This window comes from Taudactylus pleione, unplaced genomic scaffold, assembly GCF_031769625.1.
Source record: "Taudactylus pleione unplaced genomic scaffold, aTauple2 ptg000070l, whole genome shotgun sequence".
NCBI lineage: Eukaryota > Metazoa > Chordata > Amphibia > Anura > Myobatrachidae > Taudactylus > Taudactylus pleione.
In genome coordinates, this window is record NW_028284472.1 from 20792161 (window position 1) to 20813008 (window position 20848).

General features: G+C 48.8%; 1 long non-coding RNA gene across 1 annotated transcript in view; it reads left to right on the forward strand.

Moving 5' to 3' along the window:
- Positions 1-20848, forward strand: part of LOC148534213 (uncharacterized) — a 52828-nt gene that overhangs the window by 29995 nt on the left and 1985 nt on the right. Inside the window, exon 2 of the long non-coding RNA XR_015877693.1 lies at positions 19344-19424. This is a non-coding gene — a long non-coding RNA (uncharacterized LOC148534213). The remainder of the gene's footprint in view (positions 1-19343; positions 19425-20848) is intronic.

Consider the following 20848-nt stretch of genomic DNA (forward strand, 5'->3'; position numbering starts at 1 on the left):
CACACATATATATACATATATATGTATACACATATTTTATAACTATTTTTATATTTGCCCGATCACTGTGGCCAGCAGTGATCGGGACACATGGGGACTTGGGGAGGTGGAGCTGAGGCCGGAAAGGAGTGGGAGGGGCCGCCGAGGTACATAGCAGCAGCGGCGGCTACCAGAGCCGCTGCTGCTGCTGACTACACAGTGATCTCCCTGATCACTATGATCCGGAGCCGCAGCGGGATGGTGTCCCGCTAGCGGCTCCGCTACATAGCAGCAGCGGCGGGTAGCCGCCGCTACTGCCTAGTACTGAAATGGCTGCCCGATCACTGCTGGCCACAGTGATCGGGTCACAGCAGCGGCAGCGGCTACATGAGCCATGGCTGCTGCTTCTAGGGGGGTGCCGCCGGGGCCCGATCACTGTGGCCAGCAGTGATCAGGACACAAAGGAGGAGGAGGCGCAGGTGTAGAGGGACCGGCAGGTCCCTCTGAGATGGGCGGCTGCTGGAAGTTAACTTCCAGCAAGCTGCCCACTGTGTTTCTCTGACTGGTCGTATCAGATACGACCATGTCAGGGAAAGCCCAGTCTGGCATGGTCGTATCTGATACGACTGTGCCAGGCAAGTGGTTAATAAGCCATGCCAGCGCTGTGTTTGTGTTAGTGTGTATTTCAGTGTGTGTGTGTGACTCTAGGCTTTGTCAGTGCAGTGTGTGTGTGTGACTCTAGGCTTTGTCAGTGTGTGTGTGCCGGCTTTGTCAGTATGTGTGTGTGTGACTCTATGCTTTGTCAGTGTGTGTGTGTGTGTGTGTGTGACTCTATGCTTTGTCAGTGTGTGTGTGTGTGTGTGTGTGACTCTATGCTTTGTCAGTGTGTGTGTGTGTGTGTGACTCTAGGCTTTGTCAGTTTGTGTGTGTGTGTCTAGGCTTTGTCAGTCTGTGTGTGTGTTTGTCAGTGCAGTGTGTGTGTGTGTTTAGGCTTTGTCAGTCTGTGTGTGTGTGTGTTTGTCAATGCAGTTTGTGTGTGTGTGTGTGTGTGTGTGTGTGTGTGTGTGTGTGTGACTCTAGGCTTTGTCAGTGTGTGTGTGTGTATCTAGGCTTTGTCAGTCTGTGTGTGTGTTTGTCAGTGCAGTGTGTGTGTGTGGGCTTTGTCAGTCTGTGTTTGTGTTTGTCAGTGCAGTGTGTGTGTGTGTGTCTAGGCTTTGTCAGTCTGTGTGTGTGTTTGTCAGTGCAGTGTGTGTGTGTGTGTGTGTGTGTAGGCTTTGTCAGTCTGTGTGTGTGTTTGTCAGTGCAGTGTGTGTGTGTCTAGGCTTTGTCAATCTGTGTGTGTGTTTGTCAGTGCAGTTTGTGTGTCTGTCAGTGTGTTGGCTTTGTCAGTACAGTGAGTGTGTCAGTGTGTGTGTGTTGGATTTGTCAGTGTGGGTGTGTAATAGGGGTGAGCGGGTTCGGATTTCTGAAATCCGAACCCCCCCGAGCCCCCCCGATCCGAGTCCGATCCGAGTCAGGCTCGACTTTTCCCGCCTGACTCGGATCTGAAATCGAGGCAAAACGTCATCTTCCCGCCTTCCGAGTCTCGCGGGTTTTGGATCCTATATAAGGTACACACGTCGGCGCCATTTTCTCACTCGGCTGTGGACAGTGAAGAGGGAGGGTGGGAGTTAGGGCTGTGTAGTGTAGTGTAGTGTAGTGCTGCTGTTGTCCACTACTTCAAAGTCCATAGGGGCTGGCTGTGTTGTGCTGTGCTGCTGTTGTTAATAGGGGCTGTGTCCACTACTTCAAAGTCCATAGGGGCTGGCTGGACTGTGTTGTGCAGTCAGTTCTCCATAGGGGCTGTGTCCACTCCAAAGTCCTGTGCAGTGTCCCAGTCCTAAAGGAGTGCTGTAGTGTTGTCCAGGGGGTGCTCTGTCCATCAGGGGTGCTCCCCCCAAGTGCTAAAAAAATAATATATTTTCTGTGTTTGTGAATTGTGTGCGCAGTAGCCGCACGTGCATCAACAAAGTAGTGCCAAGCGTGCGCCTGTGTCATAAGTAAAGGGCCGGCTGGCTTGACCGTTAAGGGTGCTGTAACCCCCGAAAGTACACTCCAGTCCAAACCAAAAAAAAAATTATTTTCTGTGTTTGTGAATTGTGTGCGCAGTAGCCGCACGTGCATCAACAAAGTAGTGCCAAGCGTGCGCCTGTGTCATAAGTAAAGGGCCGGCTGGCTTGACCGTTAAGGGTGCTGTAACCCCCGAAAGTACACTCCAGTCCAAACCAAAAAAAAAATTATTTTCTGTGTTTGTGAATTGTGTGCGCAGTAGCCGCACGTGCATCAACAAAGTAGTGCCAAGCGTGCGCCTGTGTCATAAGTAAAGGGCCGGCTGGCTTGACCGTTAAGGGTGCTGTAACCCCCGAAAGTACACTCCAGTCCAAACCAAAAAAAAAATTATTTTCTGTGTTTGTGAATTGTGTGCGCAGTAGCCGCACGTGCATCAACAAAGTAGTGCCAAGCGTGCGCCTGTGTCATAAGTAAAGGGCCGGCTGGCTTGACCGTTAAGGGTGCTGTAACCCCCGAAAGTACACTCCAGTCCAAACCAAAAAAAAAATTATTTTCTGTGTTTGTGAATTGTGTGCGCAGTAGCCGCACGTGCATCAACAAAGTAGTGCCAAGCGTGCGCCTGTGTCATAAGTAAAGGGCCGGCTGGCTTGACCGTTAAGGGTGCTGTAACCCCCGAAAGTACACTCCAGTCCTAACCAAAAAAAAATTATTTTCTGTGTTTGTGAATTGTGTGCGCAGTAGCCGCACGTGCATCAACAAAGTAGTGCCAAGCGTGCGCCTGTGTCATAAGTAAAGGGCCGGCTGGCTTGACCGTTAAGGGTGCTGTAACCCCCGAAAGTACACTCCAGTCCAAACCAAAAAAAAAATTATTTTCTGTGTTTGTGAATTGTGTGCGCAGTAGCCGCACGTGCATCAACAAAGTAGTGCCAAGCGTGCGCCTGTGTCATAAGTAAAGGGCCGGCTGGCTTGACCGTTAAGGGTGCTGTAACCCCCGAAAGTACACTCCAGTCCAAACCAAAAAAAAAATTATTTTCTGTGTTTGTGAATTGTGTGCGCAGTAGCCGCACGTGCATCAACAAAGTAGTGCCAAGCGTGCGCCTGTGTCATAAGTAAAGGGCCGGCTGGCTTGACCGTTAAGGGTGCTGTAACCCCCGAAAGTACACTCCAGTCCAAACCAAAAAAAAAATTATTTTCTGTGTTTGTGAATTGTGTGCGCAGTAGCCGCACGTGCATCAACAAAGTAGTGCCAAGCGTGCGCCTGTGTCATAAGTAAAGGGCCGGCTGGCTTGACCGTTAAGGGTGCTGTAACCCCCGAAAGTACACTCCAGTCCAAACCAAAAAAAAAATTATTTTCTGTGTTTGTGAATTGTGTGCGCAGTAGCCGCACGTGCATCAACAAAGTAGTGCCAAGCGTGCGCCTGTGTCATAAGTAAAGGGCCGGCTGGCTTGACCGTTAAGGGTGCTGTAACCCCCGAAAGTACACTCCAGTCCAAACCAAAAAAAAAATTATTTTCTGTGTTTGTGAATTGTGTGCGCAGTAGCCGCACGTGCATCAACAAAGTAGTGCCAAGCGTGCGCCTGTGTCATAAGTAAAGGGCCGGCTGGCTTGACCGTTAAGGGTGCTGTAACCCCCGAAAGTACACTCCAGTCCAAACCAAAAAAAAAATTATTTTCTGTGTTTGTGAATTGTGTGCGCAGTAGCCGCACGTGCATCAACAAAGTAGTGCCAAGCGTGCGCCTGTGTCATAAGTAAAGGGCCGGCTGGCTTGACCGTTAAGGGTGCTGTAACCCCCGAAAGTACACTCCAGTCCAAACCAAAAAAAAATTTATTTTCTGTGTTTGTGAATTGTGTGCGCAGTAGCCGCACGTGCATCAACAAAGTAGTGCCAAGAGTGCGCCTGTGTCATAAGTAAAGGGCCAGCTGGCTTGACCGTTAAAGGGTGCTGTAACCCCCAAAGTACACTCCAGTCCAAACCAAAAAAAAAATTATTTTCTGTGTTTAGCCGCACGTATATATCAAATCGATATAACATAAATGGAGGACCAAACTTTCTCCGATAAAAATAAAATAGAGAAAGATCAAGAACCACTTCCTCCTAGTGCTGAAGCTGCTGCCACTAGTCATGACATAGACGATAACATGCCATCAACGTCGTCTGCCAAGGCCGATGCCCAATGTCATAGTAGAGGGCACATACAATCCCAAATGGCAAAGTTCAGGAAAATGACCTTGAAAAAGACATTTAAATCAGCTGAAGAGAAACGTAAACTTGCCAATATGCCATTTACGACACGGAGTGGCAAGGAACGGCTAAGGTCGATCCCTAGTATGTTCATGACTAGTGGTTCAGCTTCACATGACGATGGAAGCCCTCCTCCCACTAAAAAAATCAAAAGAGTTAAGCTGGCAAAAGCACAGCGAAGAACTGTGCTTTCTAAGAAGATATCACAAATCCCCAAGGAGAGTCCAAGTGTGGTGGTGGTTGCGATGCCTGACCTTCCCAGCACTGGACGGGAAGAGGTGGCTCTTTCCACCATTTGCACGCCCCCTGCAAGTGCTGAAAGGAGCACCCACAGTCCACTTGCTGATATGCAAATTGAAGATGTCACTGTTGAAGTACAACAGGATGAGGATACTGGTGTAGCTGGCGCTGAGGAGGAAGTTGGCGAGGAGGATTCTGATGGTGATGTGGTTTGTTTAAATCAGGCTCCGGGGGAGACAGTTGTTGTCGTGGGATGAAAAAGCCCATCACGGTCATGCCTGGGCAGAAGACCAAACATTCCACCTCTTTGGTCTGGCAATATTTCTATCCAAATCCGGACAACAACTGTCTTGCCATATGTACCATATGTAAAGGTGAAATAAGTAGGGGTAGGGACGTCAACCACCTAGGAACATCCTCCCTTATACGGCACCTGCAGCGCGTTCATAAAAAGTTACTGTCAAGTTCAGAAACTTTGGCTAAGACCGTAAGCAGTCCAGGGACACCTAAATCCCGTTGTCCTGTTGTATCCAAGCGCCTGCAAACCACACCGTCAACTCCCTCCTCGTCAATTTCCTCCTTAGTCAGGATCGGAAGTAGTCCTGCAGGCCATGTCACTGGCATGACTGACTCTCCTATCCGGGATTCCTCTGGAGGATCCTGCATTGCTACGCCTACTGCTGCCGCTGCTGCTGTTGCTGCTGCTGGGAGTTGTTCATCATCCCAGAGAGGAAGTAGGAACACCACTACTTTTACTAAACAATTGACCCTCCAACAGTCCTTAGCGAGGAGGATGAAGTACGACAGCAGTCACCCTGAAGCAAAACGTATAACTGAGGCCTTGACTGCTATGTTGGTGTTAGACGTGCGTCCGGTATCCGCCATTAGTGCAGTGGGATTTAGACAATTGATGGAGGTAGTGTGTCCCCGGTTCCAAATCCCGTCTAGATTCCACTTCACTAGGCAGGCGATACCGAGACTGTACAGAAACGTCAGAAAAAGTGTCCTCAGTGTCCTGAAAAATGCCGTTGTACACAATGTCCACTTAACCACGGACATGTGGACAAGTGGAACAGGGCAGACTAAGGACTATATGACTGTGACAGCCCACTGGGTAGATGTATCACCTTACGCAGCAACAGCAGCAGCGTCACCAGTAGCAGCATCTCAGAAACGCCAGCTCGTTACAAGGCAGGCTACGCTGTGTATCACCGGTTTCAGTAAGAGGCACACCGCCGACAACCTCTTAGAGAAACTGAGGGAAATCATCGCCCAGTGGCTTACCCCACTTAGACTCTCCTGGGGATTTGTGATATCTGACAACGCCACCAATATTGTGCGGGCATTACATCTGGGCAAATTCCAGCACGTCCCATGTTTTGCTCACACAATAAACTTGGTGGTGCAGAATTTTCTGAAAAGCGACAGGGGCGTGCAGGAGACGCTTTGGGTGGCCCGAAAAATTTCTGGCCACTTTCGCCATTCAGCGACTGCGTGCCGAAGACTGGAGCGCCAGCAAACACTCTTGAACCTGCCCCGCCATCACCTGAAGCAAGAGGTTGTGACGCGGTGGAACTCAACCCTCTATATGCTTCAGAGGATGGAGGAGCAGCAAAAGGCCATACAAGCCTATACATCCACCTATGACATAGGCAAAGGAGGGGGTATGCACCTGACTCAAGCGCAGTGGAGAATGATTTCCGTGTTGTGCAAGGTTCTCCAGCCCTTCGAACTTGCCACACGTGAAGTCAGTTCAGACACAGCCAGCTTGAGTCAGGTCATTCCGCTCATCAGGCTTTTGCAGAAGCAGCTGGAGAAAGTGAAGGAGGAGCTAAGACGGAGCGATTCCGCTCGGCATGTAGGACTTGTGGATGAAGCCCTTCATTCGCTTTGCCAGGATTCCAGGGTGGTCAATCTGTTGAAATCAGACCACTACATTTTGGCCACCGTGCTTGATCCTAGGTTTAAAGCCTATGTGGTGTCTCTCTTTCCGGCCGACACAAGCCTGCAGAGGTGCAAAGACCTGCTGGTGAACACACTGTCAGCTGAAGCGGAACGTGACACGTCAACGGCTCCTTCTTCATTTTCTCCCGCAACTGGGGCTGCCAGGAAAAAACTTAGGTATCCTAAGCAACCCGCTGGCGGTGATGCAGGGCAGGCAGGACCAAGTTTGGACATCTGGTCCGGACTGAAGGACCTGGCAACAATTTCTGACATGTCTACTGTCACTGCATATGATACTGTCACCATTGACAGAATGGTGGAGGATTACATCGGTGACAGCATCCAAGTAGGCATGTCAGACAGTCCATACCTGTACTGGCAGGAAAAAGAGGCAATTTGGAGGCCCCTGTACAAGCTGGCTCTATTTTACCTGAGTTGCCCCCCCTCCAGTGTGTACTCCGAAAGAGTGTTTAGTGCAGCCGGGAACCTTGTCAGCGAAAGGCGTAGGAGGTTGCTTCCACAGAATGTGGAGAAGATGATGTTCATCAAAATGAATTATCAGCTCTTCCAGGGAGACCAGCCTCCAGAAGGTACAGAGGGACCTGTGGTGGTGGATTCAAGTGGGGACGAGTTAATACTTTGTGAGGATGAGGATGTACACACTGAAGAGGGTGAGGAATCGGTGGATGAGGAGGATGAGGATGACATCTTGCCTCCGTAGAGCCAGTTTGTGCAGGGACACATTAATTGCCAGCTTGTTTTGTGGGGGCCCAAACGAACCAATCATTTCAGCCACAGTTGTGTGGCAGACCCTGGCGCTGAAATGATTGATTTGTTAAAGTGTGCATGTCCTGTTTATACAACATAAGGGTGGGTGGGAGGGCCCAAGGACAATTCCATCTTGCACTTCTTTTTTTTCTATGCATTATGTACAGTTTGGGGCCTAGTTTTTCTAACTGCCATCCTGTCTGCCACTGCAGTGTCACTCCTAGATGGGTCACGTGTTTGTGCCGCCCACTCGTGTCGCTTAGCATAGTCATCCAGCTACCTCGGTGCAACCTTTTGGACATGAAAACACTATTGTGAGGTGTGAGGTGTTCAGAATAGACTGGAAATGAGTGGAAATTAAGGTTATTGAGGTTAATAATAGCATAGGAGCAGAGAAACCAACAAATTCTGTGATTTTAGCTGTTTTTATGCTTTTTAAAAAAAAAATACAGATCCAAAACACAAAACCCAGAACCCAAAACACGGAAGGGTGGTTTTGGCAAAACCAATCCAGATCCAAAACACGAAGAAAGATCCAGATCCAAAACCAAAACACAAAACACGAAAAGTGGCCGGTGCACACCCCTAGTGTGTAATGTTAGGTGTGTGTAGGCTTTGTCAGTGCAGTGATTGCGTGTGTTAGTGTGTGTGTTTAGGCTTTGTCAGTGTGCGTGTATATGTCACTGTGTATGTTTGCGGTGCCGCCTTTTTTATTTCTTCGAGGAGCTGAAAAGCTCCATATAAATATAGTCAAGTAGACGGCACTCCAAATAAAGGGCCTGATTCAGACCCACTCGCGAGCGGCTGTCCGCTCGCAAGTGGGTCGATGTTCTGGACTGAGCATGCGCACGACGGAGGGAGCTCCATCGTGCGCATGCGCCAGACGCGACGAGAGAAGGAAAGTCCTTCGCTCGTTGTGTCTGATCAAAGGGGGCGTGCTGTCGATGTTGATTGACAGCACGCCCCCTTTGGTAGGCGTGCCGGGGGCGTGCCTCCCTGACGGGGGCGTTCCCACGGGAACGCCTCCCGTCAGAAGCCGGCCCACTGACATCACTAGTGATGTCAGTGGGAGTGATTTTGGCTCTGATAGAGCCAAAATCACTCCGGAGCTTGCGGTTGAAAACCTCAGCCGCAGGCTCTGGCTCGCAGTTTCGATGGTCGCGATGATCAAGACCATCGCGGCCAACAAACTGCACGCTCGTATAGCCCGTGGGTGGTGACCCACAGCTATACGAGCGTCCAGGAGGACGCTCCATTTTCATGGAGGCCGGCCCTCATTCAGAGCGTGCGCTCTGCTCAGAGCGTACGGCTCTGAATGAGGGCCAAAGTTCAACAGCCGGGGTGCAGAGCGCTCAGTCTTGATCATACAATCAGATACAGGCAGCGCTCCTCGGGTACTCAATAATAAAAGCTTGTTAATCTATTACTATGCAACAATTCAGATGCAATTATTACATATTTCATCAAGGCTTTGCCAAAATATGTAATAAATTCATCTAAAATGTTGCACAGTAATAGATTAACAAGCTTGGATTATTGAGTACCCAGAGGAGCGCTGCCTGTATGTGGTTAGATTTTTTTACATTGGTTTTGTAACCAAGTATTGGAAACCCCCCTTTCAAAATCCTGCGTTTGCCACTGGTGTAAGGGGAAGTGGGCGTCCTTATGTCAGGCTGCGATCGCAATGTGAATGCACACATTTAAATAGCACGGCTGATATTAGCAACTGCAGTGCGTGCGTATAAGCAGAATAGCGATCCTTAGTGAATCAGCCCCTCTATTCCCAAACATGAATCAGCCCCACAGTTTGAAAACCAGAATGTGTGAAGTGATAGGAAGACCCTGCCCACCGATTTACAATCTATAGTAGCATTATATTAAGTGTCACATACTGCAGTGCATATTAGTCCGCTGCAGAAAGTAGGGCTACATAATAAAGTCACACAACAATGTTGGTTATATAAAGTAGGATGTTTGAATTGTTGTGGTATGAAAAGTAGAACATCGACAGGTTCTAATTGTCGAAAGAAGGTTGATAAGTAATATGTCAACATTCATAAATGTCGACATGGCTAAAATGTCAACATGTTCAAAGGGGGGATTCAATTGTTTTAGCTGTGGCTATTTCTTTTGGGTGCCCAATGGAGCAATTGCATTTTTGTTCCATTCAGGCGCTAATAGCCGCGGCTGCACACATTTCTGCTCGCAGCCTCCCGCGGTGGTGAGCACAAATGTGCGATAAGTCGGCTATTTGGGCGAGCCAAGCAGGATTTTAGAAGGGGTTAGCTGCTATACATGGCTAAACTTCGTGGTTTTGGGCGCACACACGTGGCACTGACACCTGAACGGAGCAACTATTAAATTGCTCCTTTGTACACCCATTGCTTTTGGGTGCCCAAAAAACATTTGAATCACCCCCATAATATCAATATTTAACATGTTGATACCAGAAAGTTAACAAACAGCTATTTTGGATTCCCGACAGCGGCAGTCCGACAGAGGAGGAGGGGCCTGATTCAGAGCCGCTCGTAAGTGGCCGCTCCTTCACTCCGAGCGATGTTCGCACATCTGTGCATGCGTATGGGTCGTAATGCGCATGCGCCAACCAGTCATTGCGGTCAGGAATCGCGTGCTCGCTAAATAGCGAGTGCCTGCTAATTTGAGAGACAGTATGAGGCATTTGTGGGTGGTAACAGGGGAAGGTGCTTGAAAACGGGGAGTGGTGATCCGAACGCAGGCGTGCCAAACGGTCAAAACGGGCATTTTAAGGGTGTGCATAATTAACAAATCAGCGTCATCGGCCACGTCACTTGGTTGTTTCTTAGCCTGAACTGCTCGAATGATTGCGGTAGGAAAATCCAGCCACAAGCACTGCGAGCAGTTTAGACGCATTTCGATATACTCGATTAAACTAATAAATAGCAGAGATGACGTAAGATGCGAGCGGCCAGGGGGCGTCTTTACAAAATAGCGAGCGCATGTTTCGTTAGCTCGCTCAGACATAGAGGCGTCAACAGACCGCAAAGAGCGAGCGCTCAATTTAAATAGCCGGCCCCTTTTTCTGAACGAGCGAGCGCAAATAGCGTCCGGCTCTGAATCAGGCCCGAAATCCCGATCGTCCATTAAGGTAAGTATGCTAACCTAATTCCCCCCACTAACCCTCCCTTAGGGGTGCCTAACCCTAACCTCCCTCCCACGTGCCTAACTCTAACCCTCCCCTAAGTGCCTAACCCTAACCCCCTTTCCCCGCTGTCTAACGCTAAGTCTCCCGAGGGGTTGCCTAACCCTAACCTCCCCCCCTGGGGTGCCTAACCCTAAACCCCCCCTTCCCCTAGCCTAAACCTAACCTCCCGGGGGGGTGCCCAACCCTAAATCCCCCCCAGGAGCCCCTCACCTAACCCTCCCCCCCACGGCTGTCCGCGCCCGGCGCCCAGCTTACCTTCAATTGGACATTAGACAGTCGGGAAGCCGGTGGTCGGGATTACGTCCGTCGGCTTCCCGACTGCTTCCCGTTGTTTTTGCATATTTTAGCCTAACCCTAAACAAACTTAAACCTAACCCTAAAAATAACACAAAAATGAATGGTCAAGTTTCGGGTGTCGACATGTTAAAATGTCAACATTATAATATGAACATGTCGACATTTTAACCATGTTAACATTTGTGAATGTCAACATTGGAGGGGGAATAATGAGCACTTAACAAGCTATACTGTAGTCTGGTCTTCCACGCTAATAGTGTGCTCAGGGCCTGATTCAGAGCCGGACGCTCTGAAAGAGCGCTCGCTCTGAATCATGGTGTTTTTGTTTTTTGGAGTGACCACCCACAGCTATAGCAAGCGGCCATAACGATGGTCGCGATGGTCAAGACCATCGCGACCATCAGGCTTGAGACGAGACCCTTGTGGTAGGGTCTCGTTCATCGCAAGCCCCAGAGAGCTTTTGACTCTAACAGAGCCGGAAGCTCTCCACTGACATCACTCGTGATGTCAGTGGGGCCGCCCCCAAACGGCAAGCGTTCCCTCGGGAACGCCTCCGTTTGGGGAACCAACCCCCCCTGCCCGCCCACCAAACGGGGTGAGCTGTCACTCAACATCGACAGCTCGCCCCCTTTGGTACGAGACCCGGAGCGACGGATTGCCCGTCGCTAGCCCGGTCTTGCGCATGTGCAAGACGGAGCTGGCTCCATCGTGCGCATGCGCTGTGGGCCACCATCGACCCGGTTGTGAGCGCTCAGCGCTTGCGACCAAGTCTGAATCAGGCCCTCACTTCCTAACAGTTCCTTACACTGCATGTTGTGGCCGCAGCTCTAGTAAAATCATAATGTAGCTGTTGTGGTCATGATTTCAGCCGCTGGCCTGAAGGGGAGGGGGTATTTCTGCGCAACTGGAAACCCCCCTGCGTTTGCCTATGCTACCAGTGGCCCATTGCCAGACCTGGAACCATTGTGTACATGTACAATTTTCACATGGAATCACTATTTGAGGCACTCACCAAACAGGTGGCTATCTAATGGGCTTTATGAGACTCCCGCTAGGATACAGCGTAACAGCAGTGAAGTTTAAAACTTCATATTTCGGTACCATATATATATATATATATATATATATATCAGGGGTGTATCTAGGGGTCCGAGCGCCCCTGGCAAAGTAATGGACTGGCACCCCCTCCCCACAATATTTTCTGAATAATTACTTTGTACTTATAACATCTCTACAGCCAACCCCCATGTTTTATCAGCCAGCACCCCCTTCTGTTTCTTCAGGCAGCCCCCTTTTTGTCTCCCCAGCATCCCCATCCTGTCTCCCCAGCCACACCATCTCCCTCCTGTCTCCCCAGTCACCCCCCTCCTGTCTCCCCAGTCATCACCCTCCTGTTTCCCCAGTCACCCCCCTCCTGTCTCCCCAGTCACCCCCCTCCTGTCTCCCCAGCCATTCCTCTCCTGTCTCCCCAGCCCCACCATCCCCCTCCTGTCTCCCCAGCCATCCCTCTCCTGTCTCTCCAGCCCCACCATCCCACTTCTGTCTCCCCAGCCATCCCTCTCCTGTCTCTCCAGACCCACTATCCCACTTCTGTCTCCCCAGCCATCCCTCTCATGTCTCCCCAGCCCCACCATCCCACTTCTGTCTCCCCAGCCATCCCTCTCCTGTCTCTTCAGCCCCACCATCCCACTTCTGTCTCCCCAGCCATCCCTCTCCTGTCTCCCCAGCCCCACCATCCTACTTCTGTCTCCCCAGCCATCCCTCTCCTGTCTCCCCAGCCATCCCTCTCCTGTCTCCCCAGCCATTCCTCTCCTGTCTCCCCAGCCATTCCTCTCCTGTCTCCCCAGCCATCCCTCTCCTGTCTCCCCAGCCATCCCTCTCCTGTCTCCCCAGCCCCACCATCCCACCTCTGCATCCCCAGCCATCCCTCTCCTGTCTCCCCAGGCCCACCATCCCAATTCTGTCTCCCCAGCCATCACCCTCCTGTCTCCCCAGTCATCACCCTCCTGTCTCCCCAGCCCCACCATCCCACCTCTGTCTCCCCAGTCACCTCCCTCCTGTCTCCCCAGCCATTAGCCTGCCTGTAATGTGGGGCTCCAGTCCCTGCCTCCCCTGCTCCAGTCCCTGGCCCCACGCATCCAGCCCCCGGCTCCAGTCCCTGACCCCCACCATCCAGCCACCGACCCCCTGCAGCCCACAAATACTTACCAACTTCAGCCTGTGGCTTGGCGGCTCCTCAGTGCAGCAGCAGCGATGAGGAGCACATGACGTCATGACGGCACGCGTGCCTTGTTCAAAAAAAAATTAAAAAAGCTTTATTTATTCTATGTACCTACCAGGAAGCCGCCGGTATGCGATGGCGGCTGCCTGGACCTTGACATCTAGGAAGTTCCTAGATGTCAAGGTCCGGGCAGCTGCCATCGCTTGCTGGCGGCTGCCTGGTACATAGAATAAATAAAGCTTTTTTTTTTTTTGAACAAGGCTCACGTGATGTCATGTGCGCCTCATCACTGCTGTCCCAGGGGCGTACCCGGGATTGCAGTCCTAGCGGCCCTGTCTTCATTCTACCCCTGGCCATGGGAGGCACCCCCGGATGGCGCCCCCCCTTGGCCGGCACCCCTGGCGAGTGCCATCCTGACCAATGGGTAGATACACCCCTGATATATATATATCGATCATCTAAGCTGTTGAACAAGCATTTGTTTATATTTGTTGCCAGTATCTTAATAGTAATGCTGGATTAGCTGATTGAATAATAACTGGCATACTTTTGAGTCATTTACCTTGAACTATATATGAATTAAAGGAAAATTCTTCAGCTTGGTTCTCTACAGTAATTAATATTTGTGGATTTGTGGTGTCCGGACCATTTAAACTCCATGTAATGGGCGTGCATAAACCAGCCATTGCCATCTCCTTCGCAGCATGAGAGCTCTCAGTGTGTGAGACAGGTCAGACGTACTCAGACGCTGTGTGGCTGCCAGATCTGTTCCCTATGTTCCCGCTGTTGCACGTCGTCGGACAGATATGAGAAGACAGCAGTCCCTATGCTCGGGTAAATTTCGGAGACATTGGCATGTCACATTCTGAATATGCGATCTTGTATGCAGGAAACATGGCTCCAGTGTCTCAGTTATGGCTCTCATTCTGAGTGACCGTAGACTTACTCAAGGAGTCGGTGATTGCATGATCTGCGTCCAATGCTGCATACGTGTACGCAGCTGTGGACACAGGGGCGTTTTAAGAGAGGAGGGGGCCCGTGTGCATCCTCCGTTTGGGCCCCCTCCTCTCTGCCAGCCGTTAGCGGCACTGATCGCTGTAGATCCTGGCTTCATGCCAGAATTTACTGCGCATGCGCTGGTCTCCGGGACAATGGCGCCCGCGCCTACTTTCCCGGGACATCTTTTCTGCACATGCGCAGATCACTGGTAAAATAGCCGCCATTTTCCCAGTGAGCGTTTGCTGCTCTGTAGCTCCAGTCCGGCGCTGCGGAGCAGCACATCATCGGGAACGATGGAGAGGTAAGTATAATTACCTATGGGTGCAGAGTGTGCGGTGTGGGCCCCCCTGGACCCAGAGGCCAGTGTGAACCGCACACCTTGCACCCATTATAAAGATGCCTATGTGCGGAGAGCTGCAATGGCTCCGGTGGGCGTTTCAGGAAAAGTCCCGGCCTCTGTCGCTTTAGCATATATTCGCACAGAAACAGCTGCGGCAACATTAGCGTACAACACTGAATCAGGCCCAATGTGCGCAGAGACGTCACGGCGGACGGCACATCACACTGAATTGAATTCCCCCTTAACACTAACAGTAAATAATAAAACAAAATATAATCGCTGCAGGTCATGTTATTAAGCAACAGTAATTTCTTCTTACTTACAGTATTATCTATGGGTAATTATTATAGTTACACTATAACATATATCTTTTCCGATGAGTCTTATCAGGCGACATTAATGAGAGACTGCAATCAGGATGCAGAAGTGGGAATACGAGAAACCTACAGCACAACCATCCATTGCATAGTTGCCGACATTCAGCTCCCTCCTTCCGGGAGGGAGCTGAATGCCTGCATTGTGTGGGGGGCGTGGCCGGGCTATGATGCCGTTTTGGGGGCGGGCCCGGGGGCGTGACCGCATGATCGCGTCATCGTGGCCCCGCCCCCTCTTCACAATGCCGGAAAAAAGGCATTGTGAAGCAGGGGGCGGAGCCACGATGACGCGATTCGGCGCGAATCGCGTCATCGGACCCTCCGCCAGCGGGGGTTTTTACTATTAGTCTGGGGGGTGTAGGCGGCAGCCGGGAGGCTTGCCTGCCTTTCCGGGGGGTCGGGAGCGGCACCCGATATTCGGGAGGCTCCCGACCAAATCGGGAGGGTAGGCAAGCCTGATCCATTGAGAGCAGGGAGACAGGACTCCCAGAGGAGGGAAATGGAGGAGAGAGATAACTCCAGGGGGTATATTTACTAAAGTGACAGCTTTTTTTAGAAGTGGAGATGTTGCCGTAGCAATCAATCAGATTCTAGCTATTATCTTCTAAAAAGTGCCAGTTAAATGTTAAGTAGAGTCTGATTGGTTGCCATGGGCAACATCTCCACTTCTAAAAACTCTCACTTTAGTAAATATACCCCCTGGAGGGGGGTGGCTACACAAATGGAGGCGTTCCCGAAGGAACGCCTGCCATTTGTGGGCGGCACCACTGACATCACCAGTGATGTCAGTGGAGAGCTTCCTGCTCTGTTAGAGCAGGAAGCTCTCTGGGGCTTGCGACGGACGAGACCCTACCACAAGGGTCTCGTTGCAAGCCCCGATGGTCACGGTGGTTGCGACCATCACCTGGCCACTCGCAAAAGCTGTGGGTGGTCACCCACAGCTTAGCGAGCGGCCAGGAGGCTGCAGCAATCATAACACTCAACAAAGCAGCAGGGTGTCAGCTACCAAGTGTTAAGTGCCCTTGTGGAGAGTTTTGAGTAGATGATCGTATGAGCGAGGGAAGGAAAAGCACATAAGGGAAGAGGGCCCTGCTCGTGAGAGCTTACATTCTATAGGGGGGGAGATAGACAGGGGTGACACAGGTAGGGTAGACAGTGAGGAAGAAGCATGTAAGCAGCAGGTTAGGATGAGAGCTGTAAGGCTTTGAAGTAGTGAGTCTTGAGCCCCGTTTGAAGATTTGTAGAGAGGTGGAGAGTCTGATAGGGAGAGGGAGAGAGTTCCAGAGGAAGGGAGCAGCACGGGCGAGATCTTGGAGGCTTAAGTGGAAGGAAGTGATCAATAGGCAAGAGAGGTTGGATGCATTTGTAGGAAAGGGAATGAGACTAGTGTGATGCAGATGAAGGTGTGGTGAAGTGATAGGTAGAGAAGGGTGGGTGCTGAGCTTAGTGGTTGGGTAGTTGGACCATTGTGGGGAAGAAAAGAATGAAAGAGGAGTATATATATATATATATATATATATATATATATATATATATAGATTGACAGAAGGTCCGACTCTCCCAGGTGAGATTTAACTTGGTCCAGTGTGCATAATAAAAGATAAATACTTAATGTCCAGATGCGGCACTCAGGGTACTTGTAGCACGTTTAATATAACATCAAAAATAGGAACAGCAATGTTTCAGTGCCACTAATACATCGGCACTGTACAGTATATATATATCAGGGCCGTACCTAGAATGGTGCGACCAGTGCCTTGGCACAGGGCACCGCGCAGGGCAGGGGGTGCTGTTTGGGTATGTCAATTTTCAGTTTATTATCATTCTCACTTGTAGTTTCCTCTTATTTTATCCCCAGCATCTCCTGGCCTCCCCTATCTCTTCCTTGGTCCTTCCCCATGAGGTTATGACCCATTTTTGGGTGTGTTATCTCCATATTTAAAAATAGGGGCTGCGCCAATGCTCATTCTGGCACAGGGCACCAAAAAATCTAATTACGGCTCTGATATATATCACTAAAGATACATCTGATCTATCTTGAAGACATTATTACACTATATTTACTGTTACACTATCTTGCTTATAATGTGAATATGAATGGAGTGCTTCCCCTCGCCCCACCTCCATAGAGCTTGCAGTGGCAGTGCACACTTACTATGTTTTTCAGCCACTGCTGCTCCCCGTCCACTGCCCAGTGACAGCCGCCGGCGCTGTGCTGACTCCCAGTCCCGTCCACTCCCGAGTGACAGCAGCCATGCCCGCGCAGTTTGTATATGCACTGTGACCCGGTCCCGGCGGAACTGTCTCCCGGCAGGCTCATGGTCACGGTCCCATGGTACGTGACATCCGCGACCCAGAGCACACAGTCAGGTCACGGAGTAGGAGCACCGATCAGCATCAGCTCAGCGGCTCCTCTCTGTGTAACAGGTACACAGAACGGGAGCGGACGCCGGGTCGGGGGACAATGAATGGAATGGGGGACAATGGAGGAGGTGCCCCCTTCAGGGTTGGTGCCCGGTGGCAACTGACTCCATTGTCTCCCACAGTTCTGTCACTGCTGGTAACACCTGGGTCGGAGATCGGTGGCTGTGTTCAGGGCCGCCATCAGAAATTGTGAGGCAGATAGTTGTGTGTGTTAAATAAAAGAAGATGTGACTAAAGGTGCTTGGGGGAGGTGGCCAGATGGAGGGGGATTTGGGCAGGGTGGAGATATGGGGGGCCAGGAGATGCTGGGGATGAAAGAAGAGGAAGCTACAAGTGAGAATGATTATAAACAAAAAGTTGACAGACCCAAACAGCGCCCCCTGCCCTGTGGTGCCCTGTGCTCTGGCACATGTCGCAGCACCCTAGTTACGGCCCTGGTCTCATCTCTTGAGTGCTTCCACCTCGCACATGGTGGCCTGGCTGCAGGGCTGGAATTACCGCTAGGTGACCTAGGCACCTGACTAGGGCCCGACGGGTCCCAGGGGCTCACGGTCAGACCCCCTGAAATCCAGCCCTGACCATTAAAAAAACAAGCTTCTCTTGATTTTAAAATTGTTTTACTGGGGCTACATTCGAGGCTAAAGCCAGTATTATTATTTATTTACAAAAAGTGTGGTGGTTGCTCATGTCAGCTTAATGACTTAGCACAGGTGCTTTTAAAGGGCGGGGTTTACACTGAACACAGAAAAAAGGGATTTGCCCTCCAGCACACTGTAGCAAAATCAACAAAGAATCCTACATAATAATAGAGATTCAGAGGTATTAGTTACTTACATTTGCATATATATGAATAAGCGTCAGGCCAATCGTCAAGGCTCCTCTATACTTGCGTCCCTAACATTTAGGGGTTCACGTCCGAGAAGCAGGGTACCCCAAAAAAATCCTGCCAAGGACCATCCCCAGGGCATCACACGAAAAAGGGTTGTGTACAAGGTGTATATAATACATAAATGCATTCTGTGTTTAGATTTGGGTCCTATTCCCAAGATACTTCATTATAGTAGGCAAATATTCCAAAATACGGAATATTCCGATATCCAAAATACCCCTGGTCCTAAGCATTTTGGATATGGGAGACTCAACCTGTAGCAGTGACCTATTATCATTACCCATCAGTCATACAGTGAGTCCATGGCTCTATAAGAGATACTTACAGTCCTTTGATGGTCCTTAGGATGGTTATTTCCCACCTTCTTCATCGTAATATCATTTTATCCACTCAGAAATGAGAAGAAAAATATCTGTACTGTCACTAGTCCAGGTCATTTTATACAATCATTTCAATAATTTTGTGGCTCAAACAAAGTTTGTCTACATACATGAAAATCATTTATGTTTCATATACACATTATACACAAAGCCTAAAGGTATTTTTATGCAATATATATAATAAGTTTGTGCTTTAAACAAAGTTTGTGTACATTGCACCATCAAAAAGCAAAGGATTTACTATCTCAGTCACGCAAAAAAATTCTGTATTTCGGAGTATTCCGTATTTCGGAATATTTGGATATGGGAGACTCAACCTGTATATGATTTCATATAAGTTCAGGGTAGAGATAGATACATTAGTTATAAATAATCAATTTTCTCTGTATTTATACTATTTACTATGGAGTATTAATTTGTGTTTTGCTTAGTAGCTTTCCAGACTTTCTAATTATTATGTAAAGTTCTGATTTCAAATGATGTAAAATAAAAACAAAAATATTGTGAAATGCTGTTATACAAAGGGAAGTGCATCTATATCACTGTTTTGCTTCTCTTTATATTAGTGGTTTTTGTTTTTGCCACTATGGGGAAAATTCCATTAGGTCTGAAAACCCGTTTTCGAGCGTAAAAGTCAAATTTGATTGTTAAAAAAAGAAATAAAATTGGCCTATTGATTAGCTGTCCAGTTATCGATCTTTAATTCTGCATAGGTGTTAACGCAAGCATTTTTTGGGACCCCTTGAGCAGGTGAAAATTTGGGGGAAACCCCTATTTTAAGGTTAAAATGTCGGGACTTGGTTCAGTACCACTGGGACACCCTCCTTCACTGTTTGGAATTGTACAACTGGCTCCAACGGTAAAATAGTCCTTTATTTATTACACATAACTAAATAACTAAGTCAGACCAAGACAATTGTCTTTTCTTTCGGAACAGAATAGGCTGGTTTGGGAGATTACTTTGGTATTAATAATCCTGCATTGTTCTTATGTATGTTTAATTATTTCACAGGTCGCTTTGCGCATCCATCCATTTAATAGGACAGAAGGTAAGAGCAGCGCCCGATGCATTATACAAAAGCTCAGGCCGCAGGTAAGAAAATGCTAATAACATTATTTTAGTTTAAACAACTGAATTAGTTTAACATTTACCCAAGTTAATTCTAAAATAGATTTTTTTTTTACCAATACGTTATTCTTAATTGTATTTTGTTTAATTAATTTTTCACTTTGTATACATATCTGTGTTTATAAATATGATAAAAAGAAAATGTTTTGCTTTGTGTATCAGAGGTTGAACGCTATCCACAGTCCCCATATACCCAGGAGCAATTTAGAGTAATAACCAATGCCAGGTGTTACTTCTCTGTGCAAGAAATGGGGAAATCTTGGACTGTGCAAATGCTGGGTGTGCTGCAAAACACCATTGCAAGACTCCTAAGGTGCTCCTTAGAGATGGCCATCGACCATTCATGATTCATAATCATCGATGGTTTATGGCCGATGTTGAATGTTTTTCCCATCGAAGCAGGAGAACCAGATGGTCTCCCTCCATCGATGGAAGAACATAACCGAATAGTCATTTATTATTTTTTTTTTCAAGGTGACGGGACACTGAGCATAGCTCTGCCCTCCAACACCCACAAAGCCACGCCCCCCCGGTTCTGATTAGCCCACGGTCCAGTCAGTCATGGAATAGGGATGTTCATCGCTTGGTGAAGCCATCAATGGTCATCCATTGCATAGTTGATTACCATCGATAGCCACTTTATAAATTGCCATCGATGGTAACCATACCGATGGCCATTTCTACTGCTCATCCCTCTTACTAACCAGTTGAATATGTTTGTCATATAGGGATGTGACACCAAAGACCAGTAGGAAGTGGTGATCTCTTTCATTGTGGCTTCCTATTGGTGTGCGTGGTCATGCACAACCTGCTTTTGCTATATGCTCTGAAGTTAGTATGAGGAGAAGATGTGTCTATGTTTATACTGCAGAGAGGCCGGATAACATCTTCCATCTCACCCCATCTGCCCAATCCAGGGCTCTTGGTTCAGTAGGGGTATTTGTCATGCACATATTTTATGGACAGTAACTTATGGCATTTCCCTTTAATAAAGAGGGTATGCTGAGACTTGTAGTTACACAATAGGGGGCAACCCACTTGAGGCACAATCCAATAAGTTATTATAATATGTCTCACAGTTGGACAGACCCCCAGGCTTATGAGTTAGACCATTCTGTGTCTAAGGGCCTAAGAACCAGTGACTAGAAGAGTTTATATAGATATAAGAGAATGTAAGCTCTTGCGAGCAGGGCCCTCTACCCTCTTGTGCTTCTCCTTACTTTATGTTCATCTACTTCTTACTCACCACTAGGACACCTAACACTTGGTGCCTATGCTTTGTTGCTTATGTGGGTGTTATGGCCACCTATGTATCAATTTATATTATCCATGTCCTTGTCCTTCATTGTATTTTACTGTAAGTCACTTTTTGGTTATGTACTTTGTAA